The 22,828-nt window shown below is 36.8% G+C and overlaps 1 long non-coding RNA gene across 1 annotated transcript in view; it reads right to left on the bottom strand.

Moving 5' to 3' along the window:
- LOC123335103 overlaps positions 1 to 16,031 on the bottom strand; it is a 28,618-nt gene extending 12,587 nt beyond the window's left edge. Inside the window, exon 1 of the long non-coding RNA XR_006553440.2 lies at positions 15,864 to 16,031. This is a non-coding gene — a long non-coding RNA (uncharacterized LOC123335103). The remainder of the gene's footprint in view (positions 1 to 15,863) is intronic.
- Positions 16,032 to 22,828: the final 6,797 nt, after the last annotated feature.

Below are 22,828 nucleotides of genomic sequence, written 5' to 3'. Positions count from 1 at the left end.
TCACTCATTATCAGAGAAATGCAAATCAAAACCACAATGAGATACCATTTCACGCCAGTCAGAATGGCTGGTATCCAAAAGTCTACAAGCAATAAATGCTGGAGAGGGTGTGGAGAAAAGGGAACCCTCTTACACTGTTGGTGGGAATGCAAACTAGTACAGCCACTATGGAGAACAGTGTGGAGATTCCTTAAAAAACTGGAAATAGAATTGCCATACAACCCAGCAATCCCACTGCTGGGCATACACACTGAGGAAACCAGAATTGAAAGAGACATATGTACCCAATGTTCATCGCAGCACTGTTTATAATAGCCAGGACATGGAAGCAACCTAGACGTTCATCAGCAGATGAATGGCTAATAAAGCTGTGGTACATATACACAATGGAGTATTACTCAGGCATTAAAAAGAATACATTTGAATCAGTTCTAATGAGGTGGAAGAAACTGGAGCCTATTATACAGAGTGAAGTAAGCCAGAAAGAAAAACACCAATACAGTATACTAATGCACATATATGGAATTTAGAAAAATGCTAACGATAACCCTGTATGTGAGACAGCAAAAGAGACAGATGTATAGAACAGTCTTTTGGACTCTGTGGGAGATGATTTGGGAGAATGGCATTGAAACATGTATAATACCATATAAGAAACGAATTGCCAGTCCAGGTTCAATGCAGGATACAGGAAGCTTGGGGCTGGAGCACTGGGATGACCCAGAGGAATGGTATGGGGAGGGAGGTGGGAGGGGGGTTCAGGATAGGGAACACGTGTACACCCATGGTGAATTCATGTTGATGTATGGCAAAACCAATACAATATTGTAAAGTAATTAGCCTCTAATTAAAATAAATAAATTAAAAAAAAGAATTTTCCAGAGTTTGCTGTGATATATTTCCCTTTGCCTGAAAAATTCATTTTCATTCCAAAAGACAACAGAAATTCTTTTTTTTTTTTTTTACATTATTTACATTCTCCTTTGTCTGTTCTTCAGGAACACTTTATGCATCCATCCATTTGAACTCATCAAGTTGCTATGGTTGTTTGCATACTTGCTCCTCTGTGCTCCTGGGGAGTACTATGAACACAGAAATCTTAGTGAAATGCCTGTGCAGTGAATATAGAGGAAAGTGAATGGTGCATTTTGCTGGATTATGATCTGATAAATAAATTGTGAAGAGTCAATAAAGCATCCATTACTTTGCTGGGTCTGATGACAAAGATTCTTAACTTTATGAATGAACAGTAACTGATAATGACTCCTTATGATCTATCTATCAAATTGATTGTTCCTATGTATATCCTTTAAATTCTTTAGTATCAATTTAAATACATTATCCATTATAAAACATTCCCTATTTGCTCCAGTGTTTTATGACATCCCATGTATGGTTGTTAACAGTTTATATCCTTAAAGAAATGCTTTAAAACTTTTCCCATTCTCATTTCTTTTTCAACTAAATTATGATAAATATCCTAGAAGGCATTGGCTGTCTCTTTAAGAAAGAGTCCTGTTTGCTTACAAATTAAACTTAGTGCTTTACCTAGAACTCAATAATTGGCATCTTCTATTCATTTGAATAAATGGGCCATACGTCTAACATTCAGAAAAATCAGAAAACATTATTTGTAAAGAAAATAACTGTGCAGGAACTCATAACTCTCTTAAGAGAGAGTGTGTGTGTGTGTGTGTGTGTGTGTGTATGAAAAGAAATATTTTAAAAATGTTTCCTCTCCTTTTGCTTTCACTACTTTAAGAAATATAGAAATGTTTTCTTCTAATGAAGTTGGATATGAGATTAAGGTTTACTGGGAGATCTATTGTCTCTGGTGTTTTTTATTTTTTCTCCCTATTAGTGCCTTGGACTAAATCTGTAGTAAGAAGCAACTTGAGAACTGTCTTTATTGGAAAATTGAGGTCAAAATCCACCTAGACCTCCTGCGGATACACTTCACTAGGCCCTGTGATTATATTTAGACTTAGAAGCCATTGGGAATTTACTGTGTAGCATGAAAAACATTAAACTCTTTCAGATGCTTGCTCTACATCACATTTTGCAGTTAAAAAACAACTACTTCTTGTCAGATCCAAGTATATAGGTGACCCTTAAATTTTAAACCAAATTGTAGAGGTTTCAATCTAGAAATTGCTTTGATTTTCTATACAAGATAATACTTTTGCCAGCTGATTTATTTTAAATGACACAAATTTAAGGTGAGCAAGCAGTTTGATACCACAGAAATTGACACACAAACAGCGTTATTTTCCAAAATCAGAATATAAAGGTTATCATATATGAAGACTAAAAAAAAGCTGAAAAGTCAGATTTGGCAAAAGAAAAATTAGAAATGAAACAAGAAACAATTGTTTTATTGTATCAAAAAAATGGCAACCCACTCCAGTGTTCTTGCCTGGAGAATCCCAGGGACGGTGGAGCCTGGTGGGCTGCCGTCTATGGGATCGCACAGAGTCGGACACGACTGAAGCGACTTAGCAGCAGCAGCAGCATAGAAGCAGAAAATCAGCAATGGAAGGATTCTTAGAAAGAATGAAGTACTAGCCCTTCATCCACAGGGGAAAAAAAAACACACTGAAGACACTTAAAATTAACAATTTTCCCTGGGGCGTATAGATAAAAAATGAAAGGGCACGAATTTAACACCTTGAAAGTGAAAGTCGCTCTGTCATGTTCCACTTTTTGCAAAGACTATATAGTCCATGGAATTCTCTAGGCCAGAGTACTGGAGAAGATATCCTTTCCCTTCTCCAGGGGATCTTCCCAACCCGGGGATCAAACCCAGGTCTTCTGCATTGCAGGCGGATTCTTTTACCAGCTAAGCCGCAAGGGGAGCCCAAGCATACTGGAGTGGGTAGCCTTTCCCTTCTCCAGGGGATCTTCCTGACCCAGGAATCAAACCAGGGATTCCTGGACTACAGGCAGATTCTTTACCAACTGAGCTATCACGAAGCCCATGAAATCAGCACAATTCTAATACAATACAAGTACAGTACAATTTGTATAGTACAGTTAGTGCATTAGCACAGTGCCTGGCTCAGGCATTAGCAAAGATAAGAATGTGGTTTCACAAGCCAGACTTTGTGTGTCCCTAACCAGTATTCTGTCATCTAGTCGCTAGGTTACCTTGGGCAAATTGCAGACCCTCTCTGTGCCTTGGATTACTATGTGTAATAAGGAGAGGAGCATAATTTTTATTATAGCATTATTGGAAAAATTAAATAATACACACAAAAATGCTTAGAAGGGTTCATGACACATAAAATAGGCTAATAAAAAATACCTACTAATATATAGTAAAAGTTATTATTGAGATGTTATACTATTTCTTGGCATCTACCTGTTGTGAAGTGTGTCTTTTTTGGTGTCTTATTTTTCATGAGATAAATATTAAGGATATTTATGTTTCCTCTTATCAAAACCGGTCAAGAGATATAACCTAAAATGTCAATTGGTAATAAAAACTTGAATATATTCCAATAAATTAATTTGTATAATATTTATAGTTGCTAATGGCTTAATATATTTCACTTGCCAGATACAGGTTTCAATTTAAGAATCAATCTTTTAACTACGTATACTGTAGAAGAAATGTGGACAAAAATATAGGATACTATGTAGGATCAGTAGAGTCTAAGTATACATTAAGGTCTTACCAGGTGGTAGGTTGCTTTTTCCATCTGCGAGTAAAACTAAGCACTGTGAATAGATAATAATCAATTTCACTTGAAGATTCTAATATGGGACTTCTTTCCTAATATGGCAACATGTGACCAATCTTGAAATAAAAGAAATTCTATGCAATATGATCAACCAATTGGTCTATATAATAGAATATTTTTTAAATGAAAGCAAAAAATTGACTCACAAAGTCTGTATATATATTTTGTATATTTTAATAGGTGTATGTGAGTATGTGTATTTAATCAAACACATACAAATCATCATATAATCAAACACAGAAGAGTTTTTCTTCATCTAAAAAGCAAGAGAGTTCCAGAAAAACATCTATTTCTGCTTTATTGACTATGCCAAAGCCTTTGACTGTGTGGATCACAATAAACTGTGGAAAATCCTGAAAGAGATGGGAATACCAGACCACCTGATCTGCCTCTTGAGAAACCCGTATGCAGGTCAAGAAGCAACTGTTAGAATTGGATATGGAACAACAGACTGATTCCAAATAGGAAAATGAGTACTTCAAGGCTGTATATTGTCACCCAGCTTATTTAACTTCTATGCAGAGTACATCATAGGAATTGTGGGCTGGAAGAAGCACAAGCTGGAATCAAGATTGCTGGGAGAAATATCAATAACCTCAGATATGTAGATGACACCACCCTTACGGAAGAAAGTGAAGAAGAACTAAAAAGCCTCTTGAAAATGAAAGAGGAGAGTGAAAAAGTTGGCTTAAAGCTCATCATTCAGAAAACTAAGATCATGGCATCCAGTCCCATCACTTCATGGGAAATAGATGGGGAAACAGTGGAAACAGTGTCAGACTTTATTTTTCTGGGCTCCAAAATCACTGCAGATGGTGACTGCAGCCATGAAATTAAAAGACGCTTACTCCTTGGAAGGAAAGTTATGACCAACCTAGACAGCGTATTAAAAAGCAGAGACATTACTTTACCAACAAAGGTCCATCTAGTCAAGGCTATGGTTTCTCCAGTGGTCATGTATGGATGTGAGAGTTGAACTGTGAAGAAGGCTGAACACCGTAGAATTGATGCTTTTGAACTGTGGTGTTGGAGAAGATTCTTGAGAGTTGCTTGGACTGCAAGGAGATCCAACCAGTCCATCCTAAAGGAGATCAGACCTGGGTGTTCAGTGGTAGGACTGATGTTGAAGCTGAAACTCCAGTACTTTGGCCACCTGATGCAAAGAGCTGATACATTGGAAAAGACCCTAATGCTGGAAAAGATTGAGAGCAGGAGGAGAAGGGGACGACAGAGGATGAAATGGTTGGATGGCATCACCAACTCAATGGACATGGGTTTGGGTGAACTCTGGGATTTGGTGATGGATAGGGAGGCCTGGTGTGCTGCGGTTCACGGGGTCACAAAGAGTCTTACACAACTGAGTGACTGAACTGAACATACAAAAGCAAAACCATCAAACCTAATTCATTCTGGAGACTTCACTATAAAACATAAGTATTTTTCAGTCACAGCAATATGAAAGTTCATAGTATTTACATTTTAATAGATCTTTCATTGAAATTGCTTTTTCAGAAACATTCTTTTATTTTCTCTGAAAGCAGTGAGGAAACAAGTGTGTTATAAAATAATGAAAGTCTAGGCTGCATTGCTAATAATTTCAGACAGTCATTTGACTTTTTTTCTTATATACCATTAAAATATATATTTTTTTACCTCCAAATAAAACAAGCAATATAATGGCAGTGCTCACTATTTTGTTTTATTTTTTCTCTTTTTGAGTACCTACCTTCTGTGACCAACATTGTTCCTCTGTGCAAAGTACTAAATGATAGCAAGAATAGGATTCAATTTGAAATATTATTAACTTTAGCAGTCACACCAAATAATTTAAGTGATAAATACCAAGTCCTATTAAAGTGACAGAATGAGAGTTTCTATTTATTACCTAACTGATACACAAACAAGTCTTAAAGGACTATACTTTGGGGTGGGAAGCAAGGAGGGAGATGATTAGCTACGTAATGTTAGAAGAAGCTGAGTGAGCATATAATGGCAGTGTCTATTTAATTATAATATAAAAGAAAGGGCATTTTACACAGTGGACATGATTATTTCCATCCCATTGGCAAAATGATTATTCTCTTAAACTAGAAGATATTTAAATTTGTAATCATAAAATGCCCATACTTTCAAATACAGTTTTCATTTAAGTTGAAGCTTTTTTAGATCTGACTTCCCATGAAGTGATACGTTGGCCAAGCAAAGCCCAGTATTTTAGATTATATGATAGTTATATTGCCCGTTCTGTAATTTAAAGTGGGATTTGTTTTTCTTCATAATTCTTGAGAACTTGGTTGACGTGACTAGACCTCTGGGAAAGTGTTCAGTTTGCAGACACACATGTTTTGAGCTAGACCCAAAATTATGACGTATTCACCAAGGCAATACCACAGAATGGGTCTTATGAGACAGTCAGCTGTTCTTCCCCAGGAAACTCAAGACATCCCCACTGATTGAATGCTTGGTTGTTAATTACTTGTGTTTTAAATGTTATCAGAGATCAGATCAGATCAGTCACTCAGTCGTGTCCAACTCTTTGCGACCCCTTTAATCGCAGCACGCCAGGCCTCCCTGTCCATCAACAACTCCCAGAGTTCACTGAGACTCACGTCCATTGAGTCAGTGATGCCATCCAGCCATCTCATTCTCTGTCGTCCCCTTCTCCTCCTGCCCCCAATCCCTCCCAGCATCAGAGTCTTTTCCAATGAGTCAACTCTTCGCATGAGGTGGCCAAAGTACTGGAGTTTCAGATTCAGCATCATTCCTTCCAAAGAAATCCCAGGGCTGATCTCCTTCAGAATGGACTGGTTGGATCTCCTTGCAGTCCAAGGGACTCTCAAGAGTCTTCTCCAACACCACAGTTCAAAACCATCAATTCTTCAGCGCTCACCCTTCTTCACAGTCCAACTCTCACATCCATACATGACCACTGGAAAAACCATAGCCTTGACTAGATGAACCTTTGTTGGCAAAGTAATGTCTCTGCTTTTGAATATGCTATCTAGGTTGGTCATAACTTTCCTTCCAAGGAGTAAGCGTCTTAATTTCATGGCTGCAGTCACCATCTACAGTGATTTTGGAGCCCCCAAAAGTAAAGTCTTCCACTGTTTCCACTGTTTCCCCATCTATTTCCCACGAAGTGATGGGACCGGATGCCATGATCTTCGTCTTCTGAATGTTGAGCTTTAAGCCAACTTTTTCACTCTCCTCTTTCACCTTCATCAAGAGGCTTTTTAGTTCCTCTTCACTTTCTGCCATAAGGGTGGTGTCATCTACATATCTGAGGTTATTGATATTTCTCCTGGCAATCTTGATTCCAGCTTGTGCTTCTTCCAGTCCAGTGTTTCTCATGATGTATTCTGCATAGAAGTTAAATAAGCATGGTGACAATATACAGCCTTGACGAACTCCTTTTCCTATTTGGAACCAGTCTGTTGTTCCATGTCCAGTTCTAACTGTTGCTTCCTGACCTGCATACAAATTTCTCACGAGGCAGATTAGGTGGTCTGGTATTCCCATCTCTTTCAGAATTTTCCACAGTTTATTGTGATCCACACAGTCAAAGGCTTTGGCATAGTCAATAAAGCAGAAATAGATGCTTTTCTGGAACTCTCTTGCTTTTTCCATGATCCAGCAGATGTTGGCAATTTGATCTCTGGTTCCTCTGCCTTTTCTAAAACCAGCTTGAACATCAGGAAGTTCACGGTTCACGTATTGCTGAAGCCTGGCTTGGAGAATTTTGAGCATTACTTTACTAGCGTGTGAGATGAGTGCAATTGTGCCGTAGTTTGAGCATTCTTTGGCATTGCCTTTCTTTGGGATTGGAATGAAAACTGACCTTTTCCAGTCCTGTGGCCACTGTTGAGTTTTCCAGATTTGCTGGCATATTGAATGCAGCACTTTCACAGCATCATCTTTCAGGATTTGGAATAGCTCAACTGGAATTCCATCACCTCCACTAGCTTTGTTCATAGTGATGTTTTCTAAGGCCCACTTGACTTCACATTCCAGGATGTCTAGCTGTATGTGAGTGATCACACCATCGTGATTATTTGGGTTGTGAATATCTTTTTTGTACAGTTCTTCTGTGTATTCTTGCCATCTCTTCTTAATATCTTCTGCTTCTGTTAGGTCCATACCATTTCTGTCCTTTATCGAGCCCATCTTTGCATGAAAATGTTCCTTTGGTATCTCTGATTTTCTTGAAGAGATCCCTAGTCTTTCCCATTCTGTTCTTTTCCTCTATTTGTTTGCATTGATCACTGAAGAAGGCTTTCTTATCTCTTGTTGCTATTCTTTGGAACTCTGCATTCAGATGTTTAAATCTTTCCTTTTCTCCTTTGCTTTTCACTTCTCTTCTTTTCACAGCTATTTGTAAGGCCTCCCCAGACAGCCGTTTTGCTTCTTTGCATTTCTTTTCCATGGGGATGGTCTTGATCCCTGTCTCCTGTACAATGTCACGAACCTCATTCCATAGTTCATCAGGCAGTCTATCTATCAGATCTAGTCCCTTAAATCTATTTCTCACTTCCACTGTATAATCAATAATGGATTTGAATGTTATACTGAATAACAATTATGTATTGTGAACACACACCAAAGTATGGAAAGCTAGTTGTAAAAGGTCAGCAATAACAATAGTAGTAATCATAAATAACCAACAGTTGAAATGTACTGATGCTTTGCAGAGATTGGGCTTCCCTGGTGATTCAGCTGGTAAAGAACCCACTGCAATGCAGGAGACCAAGATTCAATCTCTGGGCTGGGAAGATACCCTGGAGAAGGGAATGGCTAGCCACTCCAGTATTCTGGCCTGAAGATTTCCATGGACTGCATAGTCCATGGGGTCACAAAGAGTTGGACACAACTGAGCGACTTTCACTTTTACTTACAGGCATTATTGCTTAAGAGAAGTACATTATTATGATCTTCATATTTTTGATGAATACATTGAAACCAAAGAGATTTCAAACTAATTTTCCAAAGTCAAACAGCTAAATGGAAGTGATCAGAAGTGAAACCAGGTAGTCTGATGAGAGGGCTATTCTATGAGTCACCGTGCAATACAGATTTATTTTGTTTGCTAAAAGGGAAGACTCATTTAAGATCATGACAAACCCATTGTGTTCAGCACCTGGCACAGGATCTTGAATCCTGAAGAACACGAACAATTTGTCAGATGGAATCAAAATCTGATTTCAAGATCATTAGGACCAATACCTCAGAAGTGAGTAAGCTGACTAAACAAACAACACTTTAAGTAAAAAATCAGTTCCAATAAGATTTTTATGCCCTTCAAAATAACCAAAAAGTTAAGATATTAAGTTCTGGGTATTTAGCAAGCACTTTCCAATGGGTATAATATTTCCTCTATTTCTCTTATGGGGAGTGAGTAGTAACTTTATAACTGTATTATAATAGCTTTTAAAAAGGATTTTGAATGGCCATCAATACTTATAAATCTGATTAATGTGTCTCTCTACTTTTCATTTTTGTTTTTCCATAATTTAACATACCATTTTAGATAGTCTATGTATAAGCTGTTCACCCCATTACCAAAGGAAAAGAACATAAACGTTATTTATTAACAAATGATATTGTATTATTGTCTTAACCCAGAAGCGTCTTAGACAAACAATCCTGCCAGGTAATTATTTCATAAAGAAAGAACACAGATGAGCTATTCCAAAAGTTAATCAATTATTTCTAGTAGATACTTTCTAATTAAAATATCGAAATATCAATATTTAATATGAATTTTGTTGGCAGTATTATTATTATGGAGGAAGATGTATGACTATAACAACCTTTATGTTTTTTTGAAAACTGAAATCATTCCTGGCTAAGCTATATGGCATAGAACTTTTATCATAATTTTACCTATACATATAAGCAGATTCTATACAATTACTTGAAGAGAATACTGACCCTATCCTTTCCTCCTCTTTGTAGAGTTGACAGTGGTCTTTTGCACAATTTTGTTGGTCTCCCACTTACACAAGGGATCACTGACCTCAACTCCAGTCAATAGTCAATTGAAGGATGTGTGCTTTTACTCAAAGAAGAGCTGCTCCTCAGTCACCTGTCACCCCATCTTATCCCAGGGTCAGTTGAGAGAAATCATCTTGAAAGTAGCTTGAAATGTTTCACATTGTACCTATTCAGATCATTAAAAGGGCAAAACTATCATTCTCTCAGCCACTGGAAGCATTACTAGTCACTTTGATGTTATGGCACTAGATCATGCTAAAAGTCAGAACAAGAAATGATACCATGAAATGAATACATAAATATGCCATATGGATTTTTTAAGGGGGAAATCTAATCTCTTTGTTGTCAGGTCCCCTCTCTGTGGCCCACTCTGGAAACCTGTAGAAAAACCATAAGCCTTGGAGTATCCTAGGGTGGGGAAGCAAAGTGTGAGGAACCTCTGTTGCTCAGCCCTCTGCTGGGGTCAGCTCTGACTAGGAGAATGCATAAGGAGGGGTAGCCGATAACTCCGCCAGCAGGGGAGGTGACACTAGCCAGGATGCTTGGAGAGGAGGTACCTGAGGCCAGCTGTCCTCTGGGGCCCATGGGAGGGTGATGCATCAGGGGTGAAAGCCCAGTTTGGGGCTGGAACAATGCAGGCCCTTCTTCTGCCAGTAGTCATTGCTCCTTTCCTTACATTCATTGCAACACATTTTGTTTATAAGACAACTGGGATAAATTCCCTGTAAAACAAGAAATATGAGTTTTTTGAGCAATCACTCTGTTTATATCTTTTAGAGGCTCTGGGTTACATCCCTGGGCAGTTTTCTCCTTTTTCTGATTGCCTGTGAGAATGTGAGAGCCTAATTTTTGACTCACACATCAGAGCATATGGGTCATTATGACATGATTTTTAAGCATTTCCTCTGGATTTCATTATAAACAGCCAGCAATTTTTTAAATGACTAACTTTACTCTTTGCAATCGTGCATGTTATGTACTCTTTTAAAGTGCTATTTTTCCTGAATATGTGTATAGGATATCAAGTCAAGTGCCATTATGATCTTATTTTATAATCTGTCAATGGATTTGATCACAAAGTTCTCATCAATCTAAAATCCCCAACTTCATCCTCTTCAATAGCTGTGAATTCTTCTCTGAAGCATCTAGACTTATTTTCCATGATGCTTTCTAAAATTCTTACCAAAGGGTGACAAGGTTCATGATTAGAGGCCATCCATAAACTCTAGAGCTTTACTTTCATTTGGTAGATGTTAATTCTGAGACTGAAAGGTAGAGAAGGAAGGAGAATCTGTCATTTGCAGTCAGAAAGATGCTTTTCTGAGATAGCTTGGTGAGCTAATCACATGATACCCAGGCTGAACATTATGTTTAGAGCAGACAAATCTGAAATAGAAACAAAGCTCTCCATGACTACTAGCACTCATTTGTCCTCACATGCAGGCCAGATGAAATAATGACACAGTATCCAGATCATCTTTTACTTTTGCAATCACATGTTACCAGACTCAGTACTGCCATTGTTACATCCAATACCATGAATAAAAACCAAATGCTCAAAATTTATCTACTTTTTTTTTTTTTTTTAATTTGTGGCCATGGGGTGGGGAGTGAGTCATTAAGAAGAGGTACCTACAGGGTCCAGTGAGGTAATGAAATAAGTAAACTTGCCAGAGTCTGTGGTTAAATGGAAAGAGTTCAGGTTAAAATGGATCTTTGGGTGATTGATGCCATCTGGAAAAAAGAACCCTAACATGGCTGATTATCCTGCCAGAAATATGGCAATTTTTAAAAGATATCAAATAATTTTAAAAGTATTTTAAAAATTAAAGTGCTATGCAGCCCAAAGAAAACAGCCTGCCAGTCTGTGAATTTTAGTTTAAAATGTATATAAATATTCCAAAGGACAGCTTGTGTTTTTAAAATAAAACCTAGAACATTTTGAAAATAGCACTTGTATTTAAACTGCACAGCAAATCATGAAGAGCTTAAAATATTTGTATTTGTGTAGCCATACATACATTCAATAATTCATTAGGTTACACAAGTCTGTGCAATGTTGGAGGAAAGAATGAAAATCATCTACTCTGGAGAATATTGAAACATTATCTAATAATAACAATGATGCAAGAGCATATGTTTAAAAAGATATTTAACCCTAATTTAGCATATTCTAAAGAGAATGATGATTAAAGGAAATATTGATTTGATTAAAGCTTGGATGTTTCACTCAATAAAAGCGGAAAAAGAGAGTAGTTGGGAATAATGGATATTGTCTCTGCTGCCTTTTGGGGTATATATTACTATATTTCACATGACTAGGAAATCTATCCCCAACCAACCAGATATATATAATCCAGATTTCGATTTACCAGTTTAACTAGGTCCAAAGTAAAATCATATGTTGACTTGATTTATTTTTTCTCATTTCCTGATCCTGCTATATATCATGCAACATTAGACAAGTTAATTTGAATGCTTCCGCACTGAACACTATTTATTAGGAAGTACAAATTCTGTGACAATAAGGTCTCTTTATCATTACTATTTAATTCATTCACTTACTTTTTAACCCACACTGCTTTAAAAATTATTTTCGACAGTATGGAGGTTCATCAAAAAAACAAAAACAGAATTAAAATATTATTCTTCAATCCCACTACTGGGCATATATCTGGAAAAAACAACAATTTGAAAAGATTCATGTACCCCAGTGTTCACTGAAGCACTATATACAACAGCCAGGACATAAAAGCAGAAGAAATTCATGTCTCTGATTTTATTTTTGAAACTCATAAAAATAGAGATCTTTACTACAACTCCTCAGAGAATTAATTCTATGCAATACACCTCCTTTATAATAAATATACAGATAAAATGCATAATTTCTTGTCACATCTGCCAATATAGTCCAGAGCTATCATATCAGCATAGAAACCATGTGCTGCAGTAAGTCACTTCAGTTGTGTCTGACTCTTTGCAATCCTGTGGACTGTAGCCTGCCAGGCTCCTCTGACATGGGATTCTCCAGGCAAGAATACTGGAGTGGGTTGCCATGTCCTCCTCCAGGGTACCTTCCTGACCTAGGGACTGAACCCACGTCTTTATATCCCCTGCACTAGCAGGTGGGTTCTTTGCCACTAATACCACCTGGGAAACCCTGGAGTAAATCATGGAGTAATCAATACGGCAGAGCATACACAATGTACTAATACACTGTTATAAGATGACTTATACATTTCTAATGGCATAGCTTCACCTTGAGTGAAGAGCCTAGAATATATAGAGCAGAGCTCCTTAACTTCAGTACTATTAACATATTGAGCTTGGTATTTATTTGCTGGGAAGAGCTGTGCACTAAATGTTGTTTATCAGCATTTCTGGCCTCAACACGCTAGATGCCAGCAGCTTCACTCTCCCAATAGTGACAACCTAAAATGTACCTAAATATTGCCAAATGTTCCCTGTGGAGGAAGGCAAACTCACCTATGATTAAGAAGCACTGCCCTAGATGAATAGAATGATTACACAGAATCCTCCACAAATAGTATTTCTTTCAGTTGAGGCTTTGAAAGCTATTACATGGCTGTCAAGACAAGCTTATTCTGTCTCAGCAGTAGCTAGAGTACAGGTGTTTCTCAGAGATAATAGTGTCAATAAGTGCAGAGATTTAGACTTGAAAAATTAACTGCATGGATGGTGGCTAAGGGAAAAACACTTACCTGTTTAGTACAAATTCATCACCTCTTCTTGAATATCCAATTAAAGACATTCACAGCCTTTCTTATAGATAAACTTGGTTGTGTGGCATAATTGTAGCCAATAGAATGTGAGTGGAAGTGGAAAGTACAATTTCTTTGCAAGACTTACAAGAAGTAGCCCTTCTTACTTTTTTCACCACGCTTCTATTTGATGCAGAAAATGATGATCACCAAAAAGGCGGTGAAGGCCCATGATGGAAAAAACCCTAGTGCTTAAAAGACAAGTGTAGAAAAACTTATAGTCAACTAGGGACGCCAGTGCTGGATTGTGTTGCAAATAAAATTTTAGTGTGTTTGAGTCCATACACAATGTGGGTCTGTATATCACAATGGTTTAAATTACGCTAAATAACACATACACAATAGCTTTAATAGCCGCTTCCGAACATATGAAATATAGACATGGGCATGCCTTTTCATGGTTTTTACACATTAATTTATCACATGGATATTTTTATGTGGCATCATGCAAAAATAAGTTTCATAACTAAGATTTTTAGCCTCAAGGGTATTATTTCAGAATGCAGATGACACAGCTAGACAACACAGGACATGAACACAACAGAAAAAAATAGTAAACAACGAAACAAATAGATTATACAGCACAAAAAATCTAGAGCTAAAAGTTACAAAACTCCTCAGTTTTATGACTATCAACTTCCAGTCAAAGAATGTTGAAATTCAAGCAACTGGCTTTTATTTTTAAATCTCATCTCCTTTATGAAGTCTTTTATAAATTGATCCCTCTGTCCATATGATTTACTGACTAGTGTTTCTCACTGACCGTGTATCAGTGGCAACCTTGTATTTTTGACAATACTTTGTCCTGTAATCCCAAAGAAAGGCAATGCCAAAGAATGCTCAAACTACCGCACAATTGCACTCATCTCACACGCTAGTAAAGTAATGCTCAACATTCTCCAAGCCAGGCTTCAGCAATACGTGAACCGTGAACTTCCAGATGTTCAAGCTGGTTTCAGAAAAGGCAGAGGAACCAGAGATCAAATTGCCAACATCCGCTGGATCATCGAAAAAGCAAGAGTTCCAGAAAAACATCTATTTCTGCTTTATTGACTATGCCAAAGCCTTTGACTGTGTGGATCACAATAAACTGTGGAAAATTCTGAAAGATATGGGAATACCAGACCACCTAACCTGCCTCTTGACAGATCTGTATGCAGGTCAGAAAGCAACAGTTAGAACTGGACATGGAGCAACACACTGGTTGCAAATAGGAAAAGGAGTACTTCAAGGCTTATATTGTTACCCAACTTATTTAACTTATATGCAAAGTACATCATGAGAAATACTGGGCTGGAGGAAGCACAAGCTGGGATCAAGATTGCTGGGAGAAATATCAATAACCTCAGATATGCAGATGACACCACCCTTATGGCAGAAAGTGAAGAACTAAAGAGCCTCTTTATATATAAAAGCTTTGATTATAGCGTCCCCATTAAGGAATACATGTGATAATACAATATGTACCATAAACACTAATAGTTGAGGTAAATTTATTGAAAACCACACACAGTATAGTCTCTTCCTCCAACTATACCACCTCTCAAAAAAAAATTTTTTTTTTCAAAAAATTTTGAAATAAATTACTAAAATCCAACCAGTATGTTTGGATATTGGTAAAACCATACCCCTTTTACAGGGATCTTTCTGAACTTTATGGGCCTGGTAACCTAGAAAAAATGCTCTTGTTTTGAGAACAGGGACATAACATATTGAATTCATAAAATTCATAGATAGCTGTATTGTCCTGAAAAAGCTATAGCTTCCTAAACATGTATGTAGTATGTAAACTGAAGTCTCTAAGTATCACCTAAAACCTGAAATTTCTTGTAACGCTATTAAAGGATTACCAATGAAACTGGAAATAAGAATTTATCCCTAAAGTTAATGAACTGAAATGTGTTTGTGTCTGTCATGATTTGGCTCTTGTGGAGTCTGGATGAAGAGTCATCCAACTTTTCTGTAAACAGCTACCTGGTCAAAATTTCAGGTGTTGCAGGACATTTCTTCTCCATCACGACTACTTAACTCTGCCATTCCACTGCGAAACCAGCCATAGACAGTAAGTAGCCAATGAGTGTGTGGCTCTATTCCAATAAAAATCTGTCTACAAAAACCCAGGGTGGACCGGATTTGGCCTGTGGGCCAGTTTGCTAACACTAAATCTGTCATATTTCCAAGTTTCTGTATCCATATGAGTTTTGTCTTATTCTTTTGCTTTCTTATTCTAGAACAATGAGTCATTTTACTTTAGATATCACTACTCTCTTTTCCTTGACAAAAATGCATTCTTTATTCCTTGCATACTCTTTATATGAAAAATATACATCCCGTTTTCTTCCCTTACCTTGTATACAAAGTTGTTTCCCTTCACCTTTACTCTTTCTAGGCTGAATGCCAAATAATTGATGCTTTCAAACTGTGGTGCTGGAGTAGACTCTTGAGAGTCCCTTGGATAGCAAGGAGATCAAACCAGTCAATCCTAAAGGAAATCAACCTTGAATATTCAATGGAAGGACTGATGCTGAAGTTGAAGCTCCCATACTCTGACCACCTGATGCAAAGAGCCAACTTCACTGGAAAAGACCCCGATGCTGGGAAAGACTGAGGGAAGGAGGAAAAGGGGGCAAAAAAGAATGAGATGGTTGGATGGCATCACTGACTCAGTGGACATGACTTTGAGCAAACTCTGGGAAATAGTGAAGGATAGGGAAGCCTGGAGTGCTGTAGTCCATGGGGTCACAGAGTCAGATTTGACTGAGCAACTGAACAACAACAGCTGTATTTTTACAAATTGATAACATATTTTAACTATATGTACTTCACTTTCCAGTTAAAGCTAGGAAGTAGGGAATTGTGAACTATCATATGTTAGCATCCTACAGTAGATTAGCAAGTTTGATAAATACATTAATTATAAAACTTATATTTTAGAGACATGTTTTTAAATAATACAACTTTTAAAGTGTATAACATATTTATTAAAAGACTCACACATCTTTTGTTTCTCTAAAAATATCAAAAAGTCAAAAGTAGACAAATTTAAATTTATGTTTGGCAATTAATGCCTGTGAAATCATAGTATATTATCTTATTTGGAAATAATCTAGATATTCAATGAACATTCATTTTTTTAGTTTAACTTAGTATAAACCTTTATTTTTTACATTTATTTACATTACATATTTTTAACAACAATGCTTAGATTAGATATCAGTTAGCCATCATCTTAGCTTTCTCGTTGACAAATTTTGTAACATAAAAATGAAAATGGATAGATTCCTAAGTATTTTATTCTTTTTGTTGCAATGGTGAATGGAATTGTTTCCTTAATTTCTCTTTCTATTTTCTCATTATTAGTGTATAGGAATGCAAGGGATTTCTGGGTGTTGATTTTATATCCTGCAAATTTACTATATTCATTTGATTAGCTCTAGTAATTTTCTGGTGGAGTCTTTAGGGTTTTCTATGTAGAGGATCATGTCATCTGCAAACAGTGAGAGTTTTACTTCTTCTTTTCCAATTTGGATTCCTTTTATTTCTTTTTCTGCTCTGATTGCTGTGGCCAAAACTTCCAAAACTATGTTGAATAGTAATGGTGAAAGTGGGCACCCTTGTCTTGTTCCTGACTTTACGGGAAATGCTTTCAATTTTTCACCATTGAGGATAATGTTTGCTGTGGGTTTGTCATATATAGGTTTTATTATGTTGAGGTATGTTCCTTCTATTCCTGCTTTCTGGAGAGTTTTGATCATAAATGGATGTTGAATTTTGTCAAAGGCTTTCTCTGCATCTATTGAGATAATCATATGGCTTTTATTTTTCAATTTGATAATGTGGTGTATTACATTGATTGATTTGTGGATATTGAAGAATCCTTGCATCCCTGGGATACTATAAGTAAAAAAAATAAAATAAAATAAAAATGAAAGTGAAAGTGTTAGTTGCTTAGTCATGTCTGACTCTGTTACCCATGGACTGCAGACTGCCAGGCTCCTATGTTCATGGATTTCCCAGGCAAGAATACTGGAATGGATAGCCATTTCCTCCTCCAGGGGATCCAGGGATCAAACTTCGGTTTGTCATATTGCAGGTGGATTATTCACCATCTGAGCCACTGGGGAAGCCTCAACATGAGTTTATTTTTGACTAGTAAACTCAGGTATAAAAACTTGTATATTTGTATTATATTTAATATTGAGAATGAGTGTGTATATTAAATCAACAAACTTAAATTAGCTTTTATTTATCAAAGATTATACCAGGTCATGTGAACCTGAGAAAAATTTTGGTTAGTTTCTATATTTCTGGGTGTTTTAGGAATACTTAATCTATATAGGTATTTATTTTTAGGCCAATTCAATGGAACTGATTTTAAAATATAATTATACATAATATACATATGTACATAAATACACAGAAACATATAGCAGACATAAGCTAAAATTTTAGAGCCTTCATCTTTAAATTTTAGTCATGTCTGAGGTACAAAAATGCAAAACTCAAAGAATAGCTGGATCTAAATTGTGCTTCTGGCTGACAGACTAACAAGTTAAGACTAACTGCTCAGATGGCCAAAGTGTTATGTTTTGTGTTTATATTGGACTATAGTTGATTTACAATGATGTGTTACTTTTAGATGTACAGAATGTGGTTCAGATTATATATATATGTGTGTATATATATATATAGGTATATATATATATGTGTGTATATATATATATATAGGTGTGTGTGTATATATATAGGTATATATATGTATACACATATACATTCTTTCTCAAAACCTTTTCCCATTTAGGTTATTATAGAATACTGAGCAGAGTTCCCTATGCTATACAGTAGGTCCTTATTGGTTATCTATTTTAAATATAGTAGTGTATATGTTTTGACCCAAGTCCTGTAACTGAAGATTCTTTATCTACACATTGTAAAGATTCTTTTAGAGAGAAACTATTTTTGGAGTCATTTGTCTTTTAGAAACCTCTACCTTTCAATCAAAGATTGAATTCCACACTGTCTCCTAGAAGTTCGAGATCTCTCTTTACAAAGATGCCCCTTAAAGTTGGCCAATCTAAATTCAAGTTTCCCAAAAGTGGCTGTTATAAATGCAAATTATCCAAAAGTTTACCCATATTCCAAAGAGGCACAAGATTCTGGCCCATAATAGGTATACCTCCAGGAAGCAGTTGTTTTTGAAAGAGATGAAAAAAAAAAAGTTTTAGACTGAGCGAAATCCATTTTTTTGCCTTTAGAATCCCTAGACGTCTTAACCAATGAGGGCACGTGTTTTCCAATAGCTGTCCCAAGACATAGGGAATCACATGTTTCCCAGACCACCTTTAGGACAGGATAGAAAGAAACTTCAACAAACAAAATACAGGTATGCTCATTGAAATCAGAGAGCTCTAAACACAAGGAGAGTGGACCTCTGACTGAAGAGAGACTTACCCTCCAATTCCAGGGTTGGGGAGAAAGCAGTGAGAGGAATGGGCTGTGAGGGCATAGGTACCTGGTTGCTCACTGTCCTCTGAGTCATTGGGGGTCTTCTTTCAACCACATTTCTGATGCCAGAAACTGTCAAAAATCCAGAAATGGCAAAATTAAAAACCCAGATTGAGGAATAGTATTTAGTGCAAGTTTACTGTGCCTATAAGAACAGTTTGTGAATGAGGAGCCTTCAAAAATAAAAACTTCATGACCTCAAGGGCATGAAGTTATAAGGTTTATAGAGTGAAAATGAGGAAGTTGTTTACCCTTTCCAATGATTGGTTATTAAAATGGACTCTTCAGACAGCAGGGGATCAGTTAAAAGTGATCAACTCATATCAATTTGGGGAAGATGAGATAAGTCTACTTTATGATTTTTCAGAGGTTTTTTACAAGGAATAACATAAATTATGTTCCTGTTCATGAAATAAGAAAGATTTAGTTTTGTGTATGTGTTTAAAATGTTCTTTTATATTCAGAAAATTCTCAAGTCCAGTTTCCATTTTGTATTCAATTTTAACATCAGTAATCTAAACTATATTAAAGGACTGTTCTTTGATTCAATTTTATTGTGTTTATATTTGTTATTTTTAATATTCTTAAAAAGATTTTGTAGACATTTCCTTTAAAAAGGTCTATCTTATTTTCCTTGAAAACACGTTACCAAAGTCCATGATTCAATTATAAGTAAAAAAATAATGCTAATGGTACACAACAAATAACACCTTTCTGTGCTTAACTAATTAGCATCATGTAATCATAGGAATTAGATATCCTTGATGATTTCTACTTGTGGGAAGCTGCAGTTTACATGTTACTTCAGAATTTATTACGTTAATTTGCATTCAGGTATGCACCTAACCTCAGAATAAGGCATAGTCTATTATATAGTTTACATGCTGCAGATACTTATCAGTATTAAAACAGAGAACACAAGTTACAGCTGACATATGGAAACATTGTTGCAAATATTTTCAAATCAAATCATATTAAAAACCATTAGTTTTCTTTTGTGATACATCCTGGGTTACTTATGAGATTTGCTATAGACAGAAGTCTATACAATTGGCATATTTGTGTTTATACTTTTGTGTTTGCTTCTGAGAGGACAAGTTGGAGAAACAATTCAACACTTTATATTGCATTTCACAGATATAACTGTTACATTAAAAAAATTTCCACATTCTATGCATGTTTTAAAGTTAACAGTTCCCTGGTCATGAACAAAAAAGAGAAAAAGGATACCAAAAATGATTGTATGAAGGATTTTTCCCAATAATTTCAAAATATTGTGAAGTAATTAGGCTTTAATTAAAATAAATTAATTAATTAAAGAAAGAAAATAAACCAAAGTCATGCTTATTTTTTTCCCCCTTGTGGTATTAATAGACATTGCTTACATACACTGCTACTTTTCTTTAGGTCATAAATAATTTTAGGGAGATTAAGCTTATAAAAATTATTTGCATATTTGAAATAAATTGCTTTGTAAACAATATCAATGAAGGTTGTTGCTGAACCATGAAAGATGCGGGAATTCTTTGCCTTCAGAGGAGAAGAATTCAATTCAGGGCCAGAGACGAGGCTTGATCGCTCAGAGTTTTTGTACAATAGAGTTTTTTTAAAGTATAAAAGGGATAGAGAAAGCTTCTGATATAGACATCAACAGGGGGCAGAAAGAGTACCCCCCTTGCCAGTGTTAGCAATGGAGTTATATACTCTCCAATTAGTTATTACAATGAATCAAAAGAATGTCCAGAGATTGCAAAGATCTTACTAGACCCACTCCCACAGACCACATTTCAAGGTAACAGGATTGGCCAGAAGGCCCTCAGGAAGGAGAAATTGTCCTCAAGCAGGATACATTGCTACTATCTAATCCTTAGTACAGAGTTCAAGATTTAGTCCCTTAAATCTATTTCTCACTCCCACTGTATAATCATAAGGGATTTGATTTAGGTCATACCTGAACGGCCTAATGCAAAGAAATAGAGGAAAACAACAGAATGGGAAAGGCTAGAGATCTCTTCAAGAAAATTAGAGATACCAAGGGAACATTTCATGCAAAGATGGGCTTGATAAAGGACAGAAACGGTATGGACCTAACAGAAGCAGAAGATATTAAGAAGAGGTGGCAAGAATACACAGAAGAACTGTACAAAAAAAAGATCTTCATGGCCCAGATAATCACAATGGTGTGATCACTGACCTAGAGCCAGACATTCTGGAATGTGAAGTCAAGTGGGCCTTAGAAAGCATCACTACGAACAAAGCTAGTGGAGGTGATGGCATTCCAGTTGAACTATTTCAAATCCTGAAAGATGATGCTGTGAAAGTGCTGCACTCAATATGCCAGCACATTTGGAAAACTCAGCAGTGGCCACAGGACTCGGAAAGGTCAGTTTTCATTCCAGTCCCAAAGAAAGGCAATGCCAAAGAAAGCTCAAACTACTGCACAATTGCACTCATCTCACACGCTAGTAAAGAAATGCTCAAAATTCTTCAAGCCAGGCTTCAGTGAACCGTGAACTTCCAGATGTTCAAGCTGGTTTTAGAAAAGGCAGAGGAGCCAGAGACCAAATTGCCAACATCTGCTGGATCATGGAAAAAGCAAGAGAGTTCCAGAAAAAACATCTATTTCTGCTTTATTGACTATGCCAAAGCCTTTGACTGTGTGGATAACAATAAACTGTGGAAAATTCTGAAAGAGATGGGAATACCAGACCACATGATCTGCCTCCTGAGAAACCTATATGCAGGTCAGGAAGCAACAGTTAGAACTGGACATGGAACAACAGACTGGTTCCAAATAGGAAAAGGAGTACGTCAAGGTGGTATATTGTCACCCTGCTTATTTAACTTCTATGCAGAGTGCGTCATGAGAAACGCTGGACTGGAAGAAGCACAATCTGGAATCAAGATTTCTGGGAGAAATATTAATAACCTCAGATATACAGATGACACCACCCTTATGGCAGAAAGTGAAGAAGAACTAAAGAGCCTCTTGATGAAAGTGAAAGAGGAGAGTGAAAAGGTTGGCTTAAAGCTCAACATTCAGAAAACGAAGCTCATGGAATCTGGTCCCATCACTTCATGGGAAATAGATCGGAAAACACTGGAAACAGTGTCAGACTCTTTTTTGGGGGGCTCCAAAATCACTGCAGATGGTGACTGCAGCCACGAAATTAAAAGACGCTTACTCCTTGGAAGGAAAGTTATGACCAACCTAGATAGCATGTTCCAAAGCAGAGACAATACTTTACCAACAAAGGTCCGTCTAAGGCTATGGCTTTTCCAGTGGTCATGGTATGGATGTTAGAGTTGGACTATGAAGAAAGCTGAGCGCTAAAGAATTGATGGTTTTGAACTGTGGTGTTGGAGAAGACTCTTGAGAGTCCCTTGGACTGCAAGGAGATCCAACCAGTCCATTCTGAAGGAGATCAGTCCTGGGTGTTCATTAGAAGTACAGATGCTGAAGCTGAAACTCCAATACTTTGGCCACCTCATGCAAAGTGTTGACTCATTGGAAAAGACCCTGATGCTAGAAGGTATTGGGGGCAGGAGGGGAAGGTAACGACAGAGGATGAGATGGCAGATGGTGTCACCGACTCGATGGACATGGGTTTGGGCAAACTCCAGGAGTTGGTGATGGTCAGGGAGGCCTAGCATGCTACGATTTATGAGTAGCAAAGAGTCGGACATGACTGAGTAACTGAACTGAACTGACCTGACCTGAACAGAGTCCAATCCAAGTTGTTAGTTGTATAATCATCTGTTCCAGGCTTAAAGATAAAAACATTTTATGTGACTAAGACTAAGGAA

This window comes from Bubalus bubalis, chromosome 9 (genome assembly GCF_019923935.1).
Source record: "Bubalus bubalis isolate 160015118507 breed Murrah chromosome 9, NDDB_SH_1, whole genome shotgun sequence".
NCBI classification, from domain to species: Eukaryota; Metazoa; Chordata; class Mammalia; order Artiodactyla; family Bovidae; genus Bubalus; species Bubalus bubalis.
This window is presented reverse-complemented; position numbering and strand designations above follow the sequence as displayed.